The 17,616-nt window shown below is 40.9% G+C and overlaps 1 long non-coding RNA gene across 2 annotated transcripts in view; it reads right to left on the reverse strand.

Moving 5' to 3' along the window:
- Window positions 1–1,240: 1,240 nt before the first annotated feature.
- The window catches only part of LOC102159998 (uncharacterized), a 749,988-nt gene continuing 733,612 nt past the window's right edge, over window positions 1,241–17,616 (reverse strand). For both annotated transcript variants that reach the window (XR_014829074.1, XR_014829069.1), the window contains one exon: window positions 1,241–2,422. This is a non-coding gene — a long non-coding RNA (uncharacterized LOC102159998). The remainder of the gene's footprint in view (window positions 2,423–17,616) is intronic.

The raw sequence follows: 17,616 nt of genomic DNA on the forward strand, positions 1-17,616 counted from the left end.
ATAGTTGGCATTTATTTTCTTCTTTGTACTTTCTAAATTTTTTGCAATAAACATGTAGTACTTTTGTAAAAAAAAAAAAGAGAAACAAAAAAGTTTCTTTTAAATGGACCCTTCCATACCAGATCAGAAGTTCCAGCTGCACCACATTCTGGCTGTGTGATATCCAGTGAGATACTTGGATCACCTTCCCCCTCAGCTTTTCTCTTTGCTAAATTAGGAAAAATCTTGATGGACTACCTTCTCTAACAGTGAAGCTTGGATTAAATACCAGCAACCGTGTGAGAGCACATGACAAAGTGAGAACAACTCATACATGCAGTCTTGGTTGTTGTTATGGTATTAGCGCCTGAAGATCCCAGCTATGTGGTAACATTGGAAAGCCTTGGTTGGAGGGCTTAGCTATTAATCGGCAGGCCCATGTCTCAAGAGTATATTTAATCAATCAGCCAAACCTTCTAGTTTAATTCAGTCCACCTGAAAGCACTCTGGTCCCATCCTTCCTCTGTGGGATTCTTAGTTTTATATTGAATCGAATTTGTGTCAAAGAGGGGATCATATGGGGTGGTTGAGAACTCAACAGATCAAGACAGGCCTTGCAGAGCCTTAGGGGAAAATCTGGGGAGAGGACGTCAAAACCCATATATTTAGGAATAGTGTTTCAAGCTTTAATCAAGGGTTGAATAAGCAAGTTCAAAATTCAGCCTCTAAAATTTGGAAGGGAGTTCCCTGGTGGCTCAGTGGGTTAATGATCTGGCGTTGTCACTGCTGTGGCTCTGGTTACTGTTGTGGCATGGGCTCAGTCCCTGGCCAGGGAACTTTCACATGCCGTGCGTCTACCCAATAAACAATACATATCATACATAAATGAAATTTGGGGAAAATAATAAAAACAAAATGCAGACTCTTATTTTTGTGTTTAGAAATGCCTAATATGCTGCCATTTCAAGCTATGTCATGGTTGGCAGGGGTTTCATTCCAGAATTACTGTCTTGTTTCTAGGGAAGTAAATTCTAGCTACAGCACAATTCTTGGAATAAAAAACATCCTGAGACAAATAGTAAAAGCACTGACTATATCTACCCTCATACCTCTTTCTGACTATATTAAAACAATAAATAAGAATACACACCAAATGTAAATATATACTTATTTGCTGTTCCTCGTCTTTGCATTTTAGAATTTTTCAAATATCGATTTTGAGTTTCAGACCAAAAACAAAACAAAACAAAACAAAACTTCATTTTAATTCAAATTTCATTTATAACTGCAAAGATTTTGATCCAAATGCCTATTTATTATTTAGAAAAAAATCTACAAAAGAGTTAGGATAGAAAGAATATTTGATTGTTTATTTGTTGCTGTTGCTGTTGTTAAATTAGTGCATTGTGTTTGGAGAGAAAAAAAGAAAGAAAACCTCAGGAGTAACATTTTGGGCGGTTGAATTCAAATGGTTTATCAAAAAAAGGTGCCCTTTTTTTAGTGATTAGGAAGTGACCTGCAGCCCCATGAATTATGTTCATTCAACAAAAGTCACAGCTCAGATGTGAGAGCTTGGCAAACACAGTACAAGTCTGCACATCTTTCCTTTTGCTCTGTTCTCTGCTCTTCAACCAAAGTCAACACTGCTGTCTTGGTGCTGAATCGTCCTTCACAAGTACACCTGGAAAGCTCTCATCTTCTTTAGGGCCAATGTCATTGTTTTACTGTCTCCAGCAAACTCCAGTCCAGAAGGCTCATCTGGTATCAGTGTCATTCATGTGCAAAGTAGAAACTGAACAGAACACATTATCTTTGAGCTGAAATTGGTCTCTCCACCAGTACCAGCCTCTTTAAGGGGTGGCATGCACTTGAAGGTTGGTTATTAGTTCCAAATGCTGCAGAAGCATCTGCTCTCGACTAGCTAGAAATCATGTTTAATAACAAGAAAATCTACTCCAGCCAAATCCCTGTTGGGAGGGCTCTCACATGAACAAAAGGCCCCCACTTCCCCTGATTTCCATAACAGATGTAGTATCTGATGCATGACAGCTCAGCGCAGCCCCGCGCCATTATTCTTCTACATATCCATCTGCAAGAAACTGTGCTTTCATTTTATTAATTGCTCTGCTGGGCTACACGTTAGTTTTTTTGTTGCCCAGAGAATATTCTGTTTGTACTTCATGCTACACCGGTCACAATAATAGTTATTTTTCTTAATGTTAAAGGTTATTAGCCTTCTTCCTTTACTTTGCTATGCATCTTCCATACCCAATAAACTATTAATGGCTCCCTGGGGGGTTGACAGTTTCACTTAAGTTGGTCTGGTCTGGTGTTCCCATCCTTGGCACTGCTTCTTTTGTCTTCTTATCAAGCATTCTTGGACCATCCAGATTTGGGGGCAAGTCATTAGCAGGATCCTCAAGACTGAATGCAGTTCCTAAGGCTTTAAAAATAAATACATAACAGAGCATTACTTTTGACATTTGTGAATCAACAGTCACTTTAAAACCACATATACACACAACACACACACAATAACATTCGCTACTTTGGAAAGACAAATGCTCTTAATTTGTAACTAGTCCTAGGTCAATTTTCTCCTATTGATGGAGATTTAGGTAAATAATAAAGTTTGCTTCCTGATGCTGTGTCACTTCAAAATACGATGCCTCATAGAAGTTGCTGGACTGAGAGCAAGGAATGGGGCCCAAGGAGGAAGAGAGGAATTACTAGATGGATTAGGTGGGGAAAGATTAAAGAAATGATAAAATGTAGTAAGCAGAGGAGTCATAAGTACACAATAATAATCATATATAATGCCACATTTCACTTTTTAGTGGAAGGTTGATTTGTTTTATCTTTTTTTTAAGTAGGATGTAAATGTGGTTTTCCATCCTTAAAAGACTGTTTAGAATTTAAAACATCATATCATATCTGTAGAAAGACACTGAATTTAGTACAGAGTCCAAAATCACATAAGTGCAGCTTTTGTTCAGGGTATATCAGAAAAAAAAAAGATACAGCAGACCAAGAGCAAAGCCGCAACAAAAAATATGTATGAATTTGCCAGGTCAAACACATTTAAATATAATTTGCATGTTTGTGTAGCTCACCATGTAGAATTTAGACATGGAATAGCAAAATAAATGAGCCATCCCTATTATCAAAATCCCCTGAATGGAGTATCAAAACATCAGAGCAACACTGAAATATCCCAAATGGTATTTTATAGCAAAAAGGAAAGATTATATAGAAATTAATGTGTGCTTCCATTAATCTATCCCTTTTATGGGTGTTTACTGTTCTTGCCAACTAATTCTAAAAAAAATAAAAGAAGAAATAATCAAAACAAAAAACAGGAGATAAAGCCATAACATATTTATTTGTTAGTACCATGTCACTGGAAATATTTCAAGATCTTTATTTCTGGAGTTCCTGTCACGGTGCAGTGGAAACAAATCCAACTAGGAACTGTGAAGTTTTGGGTTCGATTCCTGGCCTCACTCAGTGGGTTGGGGATCCGGTGTTGCCATGAGCTGTGGTGTGGGTGGAAGACATGGCTTGGATCTGACATTGCTGTGGCTGTTGCGTAGGTTGGCAGCTGTAGCTCCGATTAGACCCCTAACCTGGGAACCTCCATATGCCATGGGTGCAGCCCTAAAAAGCAAAAAACAAAAACAAACAAAAACATCTTTATTTCTTTTTGGACCTGGCACATGTCTACTTATATACACACTGAAAAATCTTTTTAAATTATAATTATAATAATAATCCTTTTATCAACTGTGTAACAAGCTAATACTTTTATATGACTTTTTTTCCATGGAGTTATTTTCTTTGCAAAACCTGGCATGAAGCAAGTCTGCACAACTGCATCAGTAACATATGAAAGTGTGCCATGATCATACACTATTACTTCATTTCTTCTTGGGTAACTTTTGGAAGATTGCCCCCAAAGTACTAATACCAAGAAAGCACAAGCTTATTATATTTTGCCAAATATTATTTAATGGGAAAAAAACTAATAAAAATTTTTTAAAATAGGCTTTATTCTTTATTGATCGTATAACATCAGAGGAGGAAAGAAACTATTCATAGCTAGTAAAAGAGGTTATCAGTGTTTAGGTTCTGTCCAACTTCACCCAGTACATTTCTCAATTCAACTTCTAAATAAGGAGGGCAATTTCTCCCTCAGCTTCTGTCCCTGTGGCTGGAGTCCCAGCTGGCAGCCATGAGTACTAATCAAAATAGCCCTTTGTGAGTATTTGCTTCTTGAAGTCTATGATGGTTGGATGAGTCTCTATTATTTTCCTTCTGGTTCCCATCCCAACTCTACCTGCCCCACACAATAGGGTTAATCCTCAGTGAGCACTGAAGACCTGAAAGAGACTTTAGAAAGACTCTAGTCAATTCCTGCATTTCACAGATGAGGAAAGGAGTGTCAAAGCATTCACGACATCAACTACTTAAGGACCATATGAGTCTAGGATTCTTTTTCCGGATAAGAAAAAGGCTTATGATCATTGAATTGACAGAATAATAAATTTGCTACCATAGATGTATAAGCTTTTAGAAAACATTCAACATACTCAAATTCCAAACTTATCACTCCAAACTCTCAAAGAAGTTTGGTAGGCAACATTACCTCAATTGGCCATGAAAAAGATAATGTTTGGGGTCAATTAGCAGAAATTCAGGCAAGATCTAAGAGCGAGAATGAGGCAGAGAGGAGTCTGTTTAAACACACCCTGGAAACACTTCCTGGCTCCCCACTACATGCCAGGCACCACAGCTCAAAAGATCAAAGACATAGCTCCCATTCTTCAGAGGTTGGTGGTCTAGCTGGGGAGGAAGATGTGAAAGACAAGTGTTCACAGCAGAGTCATACAGGATGCTTTGGAAGTGGAGGGAGTGGAAACACATCCTGCAAAATCACATCAAGTTTGGCAGAGAAGGACCATTTCTTGCTGGGCAATGAAGGATGAACTTGGGATCGAGTTCATCAGTTCGACGGGGATAAGTCCATCCATCATTAAGGCATCACGTGCAAAAGTGAACATGGGATGAAAGGTTTCACAGGGTGTTTTCAACAGTGCCCTTGACTTCCCTCTGCTCTGCTCTCCAGCATTATTTCTCATCATAAACAATGGCGAGTTACCAAGAAACGCTTGGTAACAGGTAATTAGAAGTGCAGTGAGAACAAAGCAATGAAATAGACTTAGTACATTAGAGAAAATGGAAGAACTTAATCAGTGCAATACTATTTAAAAAAAAGGAATTGTTTGTTCAAAAACCTGACAGCAGCAATGGTCCAAAGTGTATCCTACCAGGAAGAGTCATCCATAATATCACGAGCATTTCATGGAGCTTGAGTTATTTTATGCCACCCTCCCTGATTTGTCTGGTTTTGTTTGTTTGTATGTTTGTTTTTAAATTTGCTCCTCCTCCAACACAAACAGTGTCTAAAATTGTGGCTAATGGTGATCTATGTCTTGTATCAAAAAGACTCGAACGACAAATAGCTAGCAGGGGCCCGGCAGCCATGCTTTGCTCCAGGAGAGAGAAGGGGTGAATGAAGAGAGAACTAGCAGCCTGCTAAAGGCAGCAGAAAGAGAGTGAGTTTGCAATGTGCAGATGAACCGGGAAAACTTTTCTGCCTCCCTTTCTAAAGTAACTCGAGCTCCCCTTTACCCCACAGGCTTGTTTTACCCTCACCATTGGAAAACACTGGCTCGATAATTTTCCACCGCTTTTCAAAGGCAGCATAAGGACTGGTTCACTTCCTCTGTCAGCCTCGCTCCCCCCACCCCCAAACTCACAAAGATCTTTGGAAGGAGAATGAACTGCATCTCATTAAATGCGTAGAAGGCAATTCAAACAGAGTCAGAGGAAGGAAACTGGGGCAGGCACTACATAAATTAATATTATGAAAGGAGGAAATTTCCCTGTACCACTATTAAAGAGCATTCTGGATTTGCACAGAAAATCCATTGGCAAAGCCTTTTGAATTTGAGCAGCACTGTTTCTTCTCTATGTCATTGTCTTCTTCCTAGGAAGGGAGGTGAGAAAAACCTGGGGAGGCCATTTTGGGGTGCCTAGAGGTGGGGTGGACTTGAAAAGGAAACCTAAAGGGGCTTAACTCTATTCATCAGGCCCTTTCATTGTCCTCTAAACGGAGGCACAGTGTTAACACCAGTGCCCAGGCCGGGGAGCTGGCAGAGGGACTCAGGGCTGCCAGGCAGCTGAGGCCTTTCACTGGTGACAGCTTTTCTCCCAATGTGTCCCAGTAGGGGTTTGAGTTGACAGACAACAAAGGATGGGGAGGAGGAAGATTGAACAAACAAGCCGAACAGCCACCTTCTCTCCAGAACACCAGCACCCTGGTTACTGGACAGAGGAGACAGGTCTACTATGGGAAAGTGTCCTGGCCACCCACCTTAGGTTATCTTTAGTGAACACAGGAACTCAAGGGCAAGGTATTGGGCATTATGCCCCGTGGGTTAGCCATCTGGGGGGACTTGGCAGAGGAGAGAGTCTCGGCACCCACGTCTGGAGGCAGGAAGAACGCCCTTGGGGGAGTTGTTAAAACACTATGAGGATGAAAACCTGTTTCTCAAAGCCATGATGAGAAGCCATAAAAGCGCTCTTTCCCCACCACCCACTCAGTGCCTGGCACCCAGTGGGCATGTCCACTAGCCATGTTGAAATCAAATAAAAGAAGGAGAATGGGTGCCGGTATTTGGAATATTATCCAAGGCCAGAGACCAACTATTCTCCTCTCTCCAGTGTTATGGAGCTCCTGTGCAGTTTATTTGGAATTCTCTGACCTCCTCAAAGAGTTGTGTGGCATGTTGAGGTTTTGCAAGTGAAGGGAATGAAAATCATTTACATTTGAGCTTTTGCTGTCACACACCTGGAGCTATCCAGTGGTATTTTGAGTATCAGACCATTTGTGGTACTAACCACAAAGTCTCACACTAGATTTTTCATTATTTTAGGTAAGTACATCTTTGAGGAATGTTTGATGCATGGATGGAGTCACTAAGCAGAGCTTGTGAAAGTGGTTGGGAAGCTAGTCTGACAAAGTCAACAAATGTATTTCTTCTTTGCTTTGCCTTCTGCCAGCATGTGTTTATATGTTATGACAGAGGAAGGACCAGAGAAATTCTCCTGCACAGAATGTTATTCTAGCAATGTTACCAAATAAAAACAGGACTCTGGCCATGGCTAGTGAATAGGTCTCCAGAGAAATGTAAAGGCTTGTTTTATAGAGAAATTAACAAGCAAGTTGGTTTGTGGGGGAAGAAAGGGATGGTGTGAAACCTGAGTGGCTTAGATATGGTCCCCCAAGCGGAGGGGCCCCAAACGTGCTAGTGTCCCAAGCAACTCGATAACTATTCCAGACCGTTCCTTTGTGAAATCCCTCCCTGAGAGGAATAAATGCTATATGAAATAAAGACGCCCCAGCTCCATAGGGAACGCAGAGAGGATGCTTCAAGCTCTAATGTGTGGTTTCTGATGGCTTTTGGCTGTGACCCCTGGGCACAGTTTCTATTCAGCTGTGTGAAGCTAAACAGCCTCCCCCCACCCTAAACACCAGAACCCACACACCCTCTTCTTTTCCTGCCTGAAAAACATTCTCTCACCCAAGTTCACTTGTAAATTTCTTTTCATCACAGACACTTCCCCACCTCGGCACCCTGACAGCCAGCTGTAGTGGTGACACCTCATAATTACCGTTATCCAGGAAAAGTATTGGAAAATCTGGTGATAAATTGCTTGAATTCTGTGAAATTACTGTCACCAGCATATCCAAACTTCTATGACAAAGAGAACTGCCGGGGGGGAGGGCCCTTTAGGACATTCACACACTTTTTAAATTTAATTTAATTAATTAATTAATTTACTTATTTATTTTTTGCTTTTTAGGGCCGCAACTGTGGCATATGGAAGCTCCCAGGCTAGGAGTGGAATCAGAGCTGTAGCTGCTGGCCTACACCACAGCAATGTGGATCCTAGCCTTGTCTGAGACCTACACCACAGGCCATGTCAATGCTGGATCCTTAACCCACTTGAGTGAGGCCAGGGATTGAAGCTGCATCCTCAAGGGCACTAGTTGGGTTCGTTAACTGCTGAGCCAGAAAGGGAACTCCACACACTAGTTTTTAATACAATTTCTGTAACCCAGGTTGGGTTGCAAGTCTACGCTATAGGAAATTTATACCCACTCAAGCAGCACCGAAGACAGGACAGGAGAGTTAACATGGTTCTTCAGCTAAATGTGGACCATCTCAGTGGTGGACATTGTGAGAAGCTGAGTTCCAGGAAGGTCCACCCATCTGTTATTAAGCACGCTTCTGGAATAGTCTCCTTAAAGATGCTTAATGTTGAAGCAATTAAGAATGGGGAGTTCCTGCTGTGGCCCAGTGGGTTAAGAATCCGACTGCTGCAGCTTGGGTCTCTGCAGAGGTGAAGGTTCAATTCCTGGCCCAGAGCAGTAGTTTAAAGCATATGGCCTTGCCCCAGGTGTAGGTTCACAGCTATGGCTTGGATTCAATCCCTGACCTGGGAACTTCCATATTCTGCAGCTGTGGCCATTAAACAAACAAACAAACAAAAGATAATTAAGAATAGTACCAGTTTAATTAGTGACAGTCATTTGAAAGATAAAATTTTCAAACAAAAAATACGTAGATAATTTTTTTTTTTTTTTTTTTTTTTTTTTTTTTGCTGCTCCCGTGGCATGTGGAAATTCCCAGGCCAGGGATTGAACCCAAGCCACAGCAGTAACCTGAGCCACAGCAGTGATAAGGCTGAATCCTTAACTTTTAGACTTAACCACTAGGAACTCCCTATGGATAATACATTCCAAATCTAAGTTACATTTGGAAGAATCACTTTAGGGAATTTCTTATTATCTGTTGCTTGTATCCACCAGGGAATCTAATTCAGCACTTAGTGCCATGGATCTGCTAAGATATCTAATTATGTTTTCATTGGGACTTTGGTAACAGACAGAGACACCATCAGACTCTTGTTCTCAAAGGTGGGTATGGAGGAGCGTGTACAGAGGCAAGGCTGGCAGAGAGAAGGAGAGATCTCAGGAGGCAGTCGGAACAAACACTGAAGGTGGGTCTGATCAGGTTTCAGGGGTTGAGAATTACCTGTGCTACCTGTTTATTCTCTTACAACCTGCTTCAGGTTTTTTGTTTTTTTGTTTTTGTCTTTCTAGGACCAGCTGCACCTATGGCATATGGAAGTTCCCAGGCTAGGGGTCTAATTGGAGCTACAGCTGCCAGCCTACACCACAGCCACAGCAATGCGAATCCTAGCCCCGTCTGAGACCTCCCACACAGGTCACGGCAACACTGCATCCTTAATCCACTGAACAAGGCCAGGGATGGAAACTGCATCATCATGGATCCTAGTCAGATTCATTAACCACTGAGCCACCACGGGAACTCCTGTTTCTGCTTTTAAATAAACCTCTCATAGTGTCTACATTCAGCCTCACACATTGTCTCCTCTGCTGAAGATGGAATGAGCTGACCACACTAGGATACTTTCAGAGCTGCACAGCAGCTGTGGTTGGTAGTTCCCTCCCGGCCAAAGAAGGCTGTGAATGGATGACCTCTTGGCACAAACTGAGAGGAGGCCATCTTTACACTGAGAGCAGTAAGCTCCCCACCCCTCGCCTCTCCCCATTCTTCTGGTTGACCAGCTAACTTCTGGGTTATGATTCTGGAGACTAAATAAAACTCTGTGTATGTAATTTTCTTCTTCTTTCCCTCCTTTTTTGGGATCGTATGTAAACATTATAAATAGAAGTTTTCTTCAGGGCTAAAGCTGTCCTACCAGAGATCAGCTACTGTGTAACCATTTCAAAGACAAGACTGAAGGGTGAAGGCAAAGAATGTTTTGCTAGGTTTTGCTTTTCCCAGAATAAAGGCAGGTATGGGCTGCAACTTGGCTTTGTTTTGAAACAAAATTTTGAACTAAGTTATGCCAGAAAACAACAAAAAAAGTACTGTTCCCTCAAAATACCTAGAAAACAGTTTAATTAACAAATGTTAATATGGAAAGAGGGGAGGATAAAAAAAGGGAAAAAGAAGAACAAGAAAACATCTATAATACACTCAAAAGCTAGACAACTGTAATCATTTCATTAATTTTGCTTTCTTTGATAACTGTGAAACTAATTTTTCTGGCTTCCCTAAGATATTAAAACAAACAAAACAGAAAAAGATAACAAAACAACAAAAACAGAAAAAATTCTTTGGCATATCTGTACTTCTAAGTTTTGTTTTAATAACTGCTCTTTTTTTCTAAGTGACTGGTTCTTACTTCAGATTTAGAGCAGTATAAAGTAACTTGAGACTGAACTTTTAAGTACACTCGTAATAGCAGGAAATATTTGAAGCCTTTGTTTACTCATCAAAACCACATTCTGTAGAAGAATTTAGAGCTAGAGCATGAATGTAATTTTTCGCAATACTCTCAAGAGAAACTGAGAATTATTTCAGTGAGATGGGAAATCATATTGAATGATGTGCCAAAAAAGATCCCGGAGAGATCAAAACTTAGGAGTATTATCTACAGTTGCCTAATTTTCAAAGTTTGAAAGAAGTGAAAATTTGCAAGTAGATATAAAAATTCTCATCTAAAGAAATGTAAAGTCATTCATTTAAGAAACACTCAATGTGCCAGATACTTTTCTGGGCTCTGCAGAAACTGAGATAAATTGAAAAAGTACCTGACCTCAAGGTGCTTAAACTTTGGTGAACATTTAGTGCATGTGCAATTAGGATTTGGTAGCAAGAAGAAAGAAAGTGAATATACCTTGGCTTCGTATTAGGATTCAAGCAGTGATGCTTTCTTTCAATTATGCTCCCTTTTCAGTTCTCACAACTGCCCCATGGTGTAGATATGTGGGGGTACATTTTTACAGATGAATAAAGTTATTAAAGTAAAATAGGGCTTATTCACATAGAAATGTCATCAATTTGTATTTAGAATGTTAAGTTAATTTTAGTGGTTTAATTTTTTAAGGACCCCTAGACCCTTAGTAAAAGACTAACTAATGTCTCTATGTTTTTGCATAATGTAAGAGTCTATGGTGAAGATGAGACAACTATTGCTCATGCACAGTAGGAATAAATCCACCCACTAAATTAATAAAATAATCCAAGAAGGATGATTTGCAATGACTAGCAAGATTATTTATCAGGAATGTGCTTATAGGAAAACAAAACTCTTATTTCCAAATTCTAATTCAAAAAAATGAATGAGATGAAAGGGCTGTGTCTTAGATTCCTTGTGTGTGCTCCTTCCTTACATGTATTTTTTAAATAAAGGCAAAAAATCTAAACAAATATTAATATGCACTTTTCAGAAGTGAAATCTGCATGGAGAGTAGAACAAAGGAATGTTTTCCACTGTGTGGAGTCTTCACCTGCAAAGTGTCAATGTTATTTTTAATTATAACTTTTAACCTACTTCTTCCTGTATCCTCCACCTTATTGGTTGCACGACTTGGATTTATTATGCTAAATCTTGTCTGCTGGGGCTGCCTCATTGCTGCTTGCATGTCAAAGTAGCATTTCACCTTAAACTTATGCAATGTTATGTATCAATTATGTATCAATAAACTTGAAGTCAAAAAAAGGAGGGCAAAAAGAGATTCTGAAAAATTTTGGAAAAATACTTTAAAATGTGACCTTAAAATGTAAGCTTTGGACATTAAGAAAATTTATACATGAGGAATATCACATTTTCTGATGATTTTTTAAAAAGTTAATTCTATATATACATTTAAAGTAGAATTTCACTGAAATCGGAACCTTTTGCATATTGAATCTGTGGCCTTATGCACTCATAGACACTGACTCAGAGATCTTGGTTAAAAGAAAAAATGAGCACCAACGTTCATTTGACTGCCTCACCAAGAAGAGTTCCTTTAGGATGAGTATAGCTCTGTGGTCTTGTTAATGGGCTGGTCAGTGTGAACATGTGGGATGATAGCAAGGCCTGGAACCAGGTTGAATCCTGACCCTGGCTCTTGAGTGACTTAGCTACCCTTAGCCTCAGTTGCCTTATCTGTAAAATGGAAGTCTACTTGAGAAAATATATAGTATGGTAATTAGTACACCATAGATGTTCCATAAATGTTACTTTCCTCCACTTGGTAGTTTCAAGTCCCTGGGCTCAGAGAAGCAGAGGAAATTAGAGCTCACCCTGGGGTGCTGAATGTGACACCTGCGTGCCTGGGGCTAATCACGGGATAAGCCCTTCTCTCAGCAATCTGACACAAGCCCCATCAGCTCACTATTTCAGACAGCCATTTCTGTATCACTCAGTTCCTAATTTGTCTCGTTAGCATTTTGCAGTTTGGGGCCTAATTGAGGGTTTTCCAACACATGCTCACAGTGCATTTTGCGATTTAGCAAAATCTATAAGATATATTCTGCCCAACTCATGATAATTTCCTCTTTCAAAGATTTGGCCTGAGGGGGTTGACTTTCCTATCAGATAACTAACAAATCAGACACAGGGAGAGGCGCTTACACACAAATTTTATTCAACTCAGTAGTAACAGAGCTCAATAAAAGTGAATAAACAGAAACCATTCTGTAGACTGGGTTGACCAACAAATAACCCAGAGCTGCCACATTCAGAAACACTTTTGGCAGTTAGGTAAAACCGAGCTGGTGTTAAGACTAGACAGAACTTTTAGCAACAATCTTTCCTCATTAGTGCAAAATTCCTGCTTAGAGAGCTACTGAGAACCAGAGATTTTGAGGGTTTTGCCTTTGTTTCATTTTTAATTTCAGAGTTTGACAGTTCCCATCATGGCTCAATGGTAACTAACCAGACTAACCAGATTCCATGAGGATCTGGGTTTGATCCCTGGCTTCAATCAGTGGGTTAAAGATCCTGCATTGCCATGAGCTGTGGTGTAGGTCACAGACGAGGCTTGGATCCAGAGTTGCTGTGGCTGTGTTGTAGGCCAGTGGGTACAGCTCCAGTTGGTCCCCTAGCCTGGGGACTTCCACGTGCTTGGGGTAGCCCTATAAAGACACACACAAAAAATTTTTTTTCACTGTTTGGCTCTCTCCCAGATGTTCACTTACTCCTTGTTTTAGTCAGGATTGGTTAAATTGTATTGCGGTAATAAACAATCTCATCACAAATGCTTAACGACATAAAAGTTTATCATTCATGCTACCTGGTCAGCACTGGTCCACCAGGGTGACTGAGGAAGTCAGGTTCACAGAGGCAGGCTGCAGTATTTTGTAGTTCTTGTATCTGGAACAGGGGACCTCCTTTGTCCTGATGCTTGGGGCAGAGGGAGAAATTAGAAAACTGACAGTGCCTCAGAGTGGAAGTATTGATAAATCCTATCCGTTCACATTTTTTTAAGCAAAAATAGTCAAACGGCCCAGCCTAATTATAAGGGGACTAAGAAATGTAGAAAAAATTAATTGGATATTTGGTGACTGTTTCTCTATCTTTTATTTCCCTTGGATTGATAATTTTTAAATCAGTTCCCTAAGATTCAGCATTTATTTCCAAATTCATCCACATTTTTAATTTATATAAACAATTAAATATACTCTTCCCTAAAAGATACCAGGCTTTCTCACAGGCTCTGCTTTATAATCAGTCCAAAGTTTTCTGAGCTTTCCATTTAATGAGAGTTTTGAATCACATTTATCTCTTACTAACTTACACATTTTATAGAGCCAGCTTATCTGAAAAAAGACATTTTTTCTTTATGTAGCAACAAATTCACCAGCAGCCTGATTATATGTTTCACATTATATGTGAAAGGGCTGTCACAAATCCCCAGGTCCCCAAAGCTTCTTTTTAAGCAAGGGTCTAATAATTTTTTTTTCTCATCCACTAGCTTCAGCAACAGAGGAAGGAGGAGTGAAACACTTCTTCCTGTATATCCAATATATGTTTTGCACTCCCACAGGAAGTCACAGATAATATATATTTCACATGTTCCCACGTGTTGGTGATCCTGAAGGAGTAATATAGTACTAAGAAAGTTGCCCTTAGGTAAATCACCTAAAACAAGTTAGCTAAATCCCAAATACTCACCTATAACATAAGCCTGACAATGGAGTTAGCTGTGGGCATATATGAATGTGAGTGAAAGGGGTGTGTGTGTGTGTGTGTGCGCGAGCGCGCGTGTGCTAGAGGAACACCAAAATTGGATTTCCAGGGACCTCTGCACATTCATGTAGGATTACTTGTAGTACTGAAATCCCCAAATCTAATCAATTGCCATGTTTCACAAATTTTCCTCTTTGAACTCATTCTTTTTGACTTTCTTCTTTTTTTCCCTCTTCCTTCTTTTACTTTCCTTGAACGTTTTGCTTTGTCACCTTCTGCGGTGAATTCATTAACTCCAAGTTGAATGTCACTCATGTAGATAGGATGGGAAAGTCACTGGCCTTTTCCGCCAGCCTCTTCTGGGGGTTGTGGGGAAGAAGCTTTGGCATTATTTTTAATTACGCCTGCACAACATATACTACAAATTGGCCCCTAATATCCATTCTCCCTTTCTTCCGTAATGATAGAACAGACAAATTGTGGCTAGGAGCATGGCCAACAGTGAGGACAGCTGGATCAAACCATCAGTTTTGGCCAGTGAAATATGAGAAATGTCACATAAGTCTTTTGTGTGTGTGTGTGCTTTTTAGGGCCACACCTGCAGTATATGGAAGTTCTTAGGCTAGGGGTCGAATCAGAGCTGTAGCTGCTGGCCTACACCACAGCCACAGCAACACCAGATCTGAGCCACATCTATGACTTACACCTCAGCTCATGGCAACTCTAGATCCTTAACCCACTGAGTGAGGCCAGGGATCGAACCTGCATCCTCATGGATACTAGCTGGGTTCGTTACTGCTGAGCCATGACAGGAACTCCCCCACGCAAGACTTTTGATCAAGTCACTGAAAGAAAAGGTGGTTTTCTATATTGTTTTTCCTCTTCCTCTATGTTGTTGTCTGGAATCCGGAGTTTGAATTTTCATGTTGGACCATTAGGCAGATCTCACAGGCCAAAGATGAAATAGGAAAGAGGATGAAAAGAAGAGTCTGAGTTCCTATGACTTCTTGATGCTGGCCCATCAGGCTTGGCCCGCCATCCTTCAGACTGTGTGTGTGTGTGTGTGCGCATGTGTGTGTGTACGTGCTCATGCATGCCTGTATCACAGAAATACACTTTTACCTTACTTAAACCATTGTTGTTTTAATTTCTGGTCTCTCACAGTTAACTCAGTCCTAACATACACAGCATATAAAAGCACGATGGTCTTAAAAAATAACAATCTCCGTTTCTCCTTCTCTATGTCCATGTTTAAACCCTGAAGTTTTTAAACATGTAGGGAAACAGGATGATTATGGTATTGAGGCTCCACGCTCTTTCTCTTGTCCTGCTGGTGTAACTAAACGCTGTTTCCATGATTCAGTGCGTTGGCTTCCTCTTCTCCCTTAAACTTCTCCCTGGTGCATCTGCCAGATGCTTATCCCAGGGAAGAAAGCCAACCTTCTCCTACAGCCTGGTAGTTCTGGGGCAGCCTCTCAGACAGCTGGGAGAAGTCAGGAGAGGGACTCTTGCCCAGGAAGGGTGGATGAGGGGAGCAGGGGCTTTACAACCCCGACCTCTTCAATGGCCCCTCTGCTGCCACACTCAGCCAGGCTCCCATCACCTTATTTCTCAATTGTGGGTCCAGCCTCAAATCCTCTGGTCCACACTGCAGATGGCCTGCAGATTAATCAAGGGTGAACACAGAGTAAGCATATGATAGGTTCTTATTGACTGATTGATTAATGTTCATCTCCTGCTTTTTCCAAGAGGGGCCATTAGAGCAGCTTTGGGAAGGAAAGACAGCTGCCACCCAACTGGTCCTGCTCAGTCCTCCCTTTGTTCTGTCAATCAGCCTTTCCCTCTGTTTACCAGACAGGGCTCTGCTTCCACTACAATTGCTAGCCTACATTTCTAGACTATCTATCTAGGATTTAGAAAGTGGGTTCATATGCTTCTTCTTGTGTATCCACACAGCAAAAGGAGTGAGTTAGTTGCATAACCAAAAGTAAAACCTAGGTTTCTGGAGTTCAATAGAGTTTAAATATAAGTTTAACTGAGAAGGAACCCACAGATACTCACAACTTGCAAGCATTATGTTTAACAAGGGTGTTGCTTGCTCATTCCTTGGCCTGATCATGTAGCTAGGAGAAGTCTTCTGGAGTAGTCAAAAGGACCTTGCCTTGGGAGTTCCCTTGTGGCTCAGGGAGTTAAGGATCCAGCATTGCTACTATAGAAACTCAGGCCACTGCTGTCATGAGGGTTCGATCCCTGGCCCAGGAACTTTCACATGCTGCAGGCATGGCCAAAAAAAGGACCTGGTCTTAGAGTCAGATGGCTGTTGATTGGATTCCTGCTTGTAACATTGACTGTGATTCTGTTAAACAAGAATATTGATATCTCTATATTTAGGCATGTTATGAAGATTAAGACTAATGCACAGTAAACAAGCGACTGGCACATGTTAGGAGTTCAATGTATATTAGACATTTATCTCAGTTCAACTGACAGCTATTGATTCCCTGCTGTGTTCAAGGATCCATGTTGGGTGTCAGCCAGGTACTGAGTTGGCAAGCCTCAGGTAGGGTGTCCACCTACTAGAGTAGCCTCTACTTTCTCCCTTGTCCTCCATCTCTCTGCTTGACTCAACACATTGATGGGTGCACAAGCTTCCCCTGATGAGAGTTGGGTTAGGTCAGGGCACTCAAGTTTTTTGCACATGTTTTGCAATGTGCTTAGTTTCTAGAGTGAATATCTGGACACATTCTATAAAATGGTCTCTAAGAAAAAAAAAAACGAAAACAAATACTTGCAGCTTTGCTCTGGGTTTTTCATTGAAACAGATGAATCCATGATGCATGAAAAGGCTGTCAGGCAGGCTGAAGGAAGCTGAATGCTGGTATAAAGCTGGGCATCTGTTACTCCACGCCCCAATGTGAGGTCTGTTCTCCTGGGTGAAGCAAGGCTTGGCCAGACAAGCAGTACCATTGTAAAGTCTTGACAATAGACAAGCAAGAGGACTTGGCTGTGATGGTGAAATCCACACCCCCTTCAAGTTTTAAAGGAAGGGAAGCTGGGGTCCAAAGCCTGCCTTATTAGAGAGAGACAAATCACCCAAACCAATCTTTATTATGAATGCCGAGCTATTGAATTTCCTTGGCTCTGTAAAGCCTATTGATTTTGTGACAGTCAAAGATAAGTTATGCTCATGAAAGCTTTTTTTTCCTCCTCCCTTTTCCTTCACAACATATTTTTTCAGACATATTGGCATTGGGAATTGTAAGTAAAACTGTTATTGGTATCCTTCGATTTAAGTGTAGGTCAGTGTTCAAGCGAGGCTAAGGACCATTTTTACAGTGGTTTCCAGAGCAAAATAAATGAGGCAGGAATCTCCGGAGCTGGGGTCGCTCTGTTATGTTATTTCAATCTCCAGCAGGAATGCTCCAGGCATCCAAGGCATTTTTGGAATTCTGACCTTAGCAATGATCCACTTACTTACTCTTTGTCCTCTCTCTACCACACCACTCTCCTCTGATT

Source organism: Sus scrofa, chromosome 15, assembly GCF_054392235.1.
Source record: "Sus scrofa isolate SSC_HxYL_T2T_F1_AM1 chromosome 15, Sscrofa_HxYL_maternal_Yorkshire_Landrace_v2.0, whole genome shotgun sequence".
NCBI lineage: Eukaryota > Metazoa > Chordata > Mammalia > Artiodactyla > Suidae > Sus > Sus scrofa.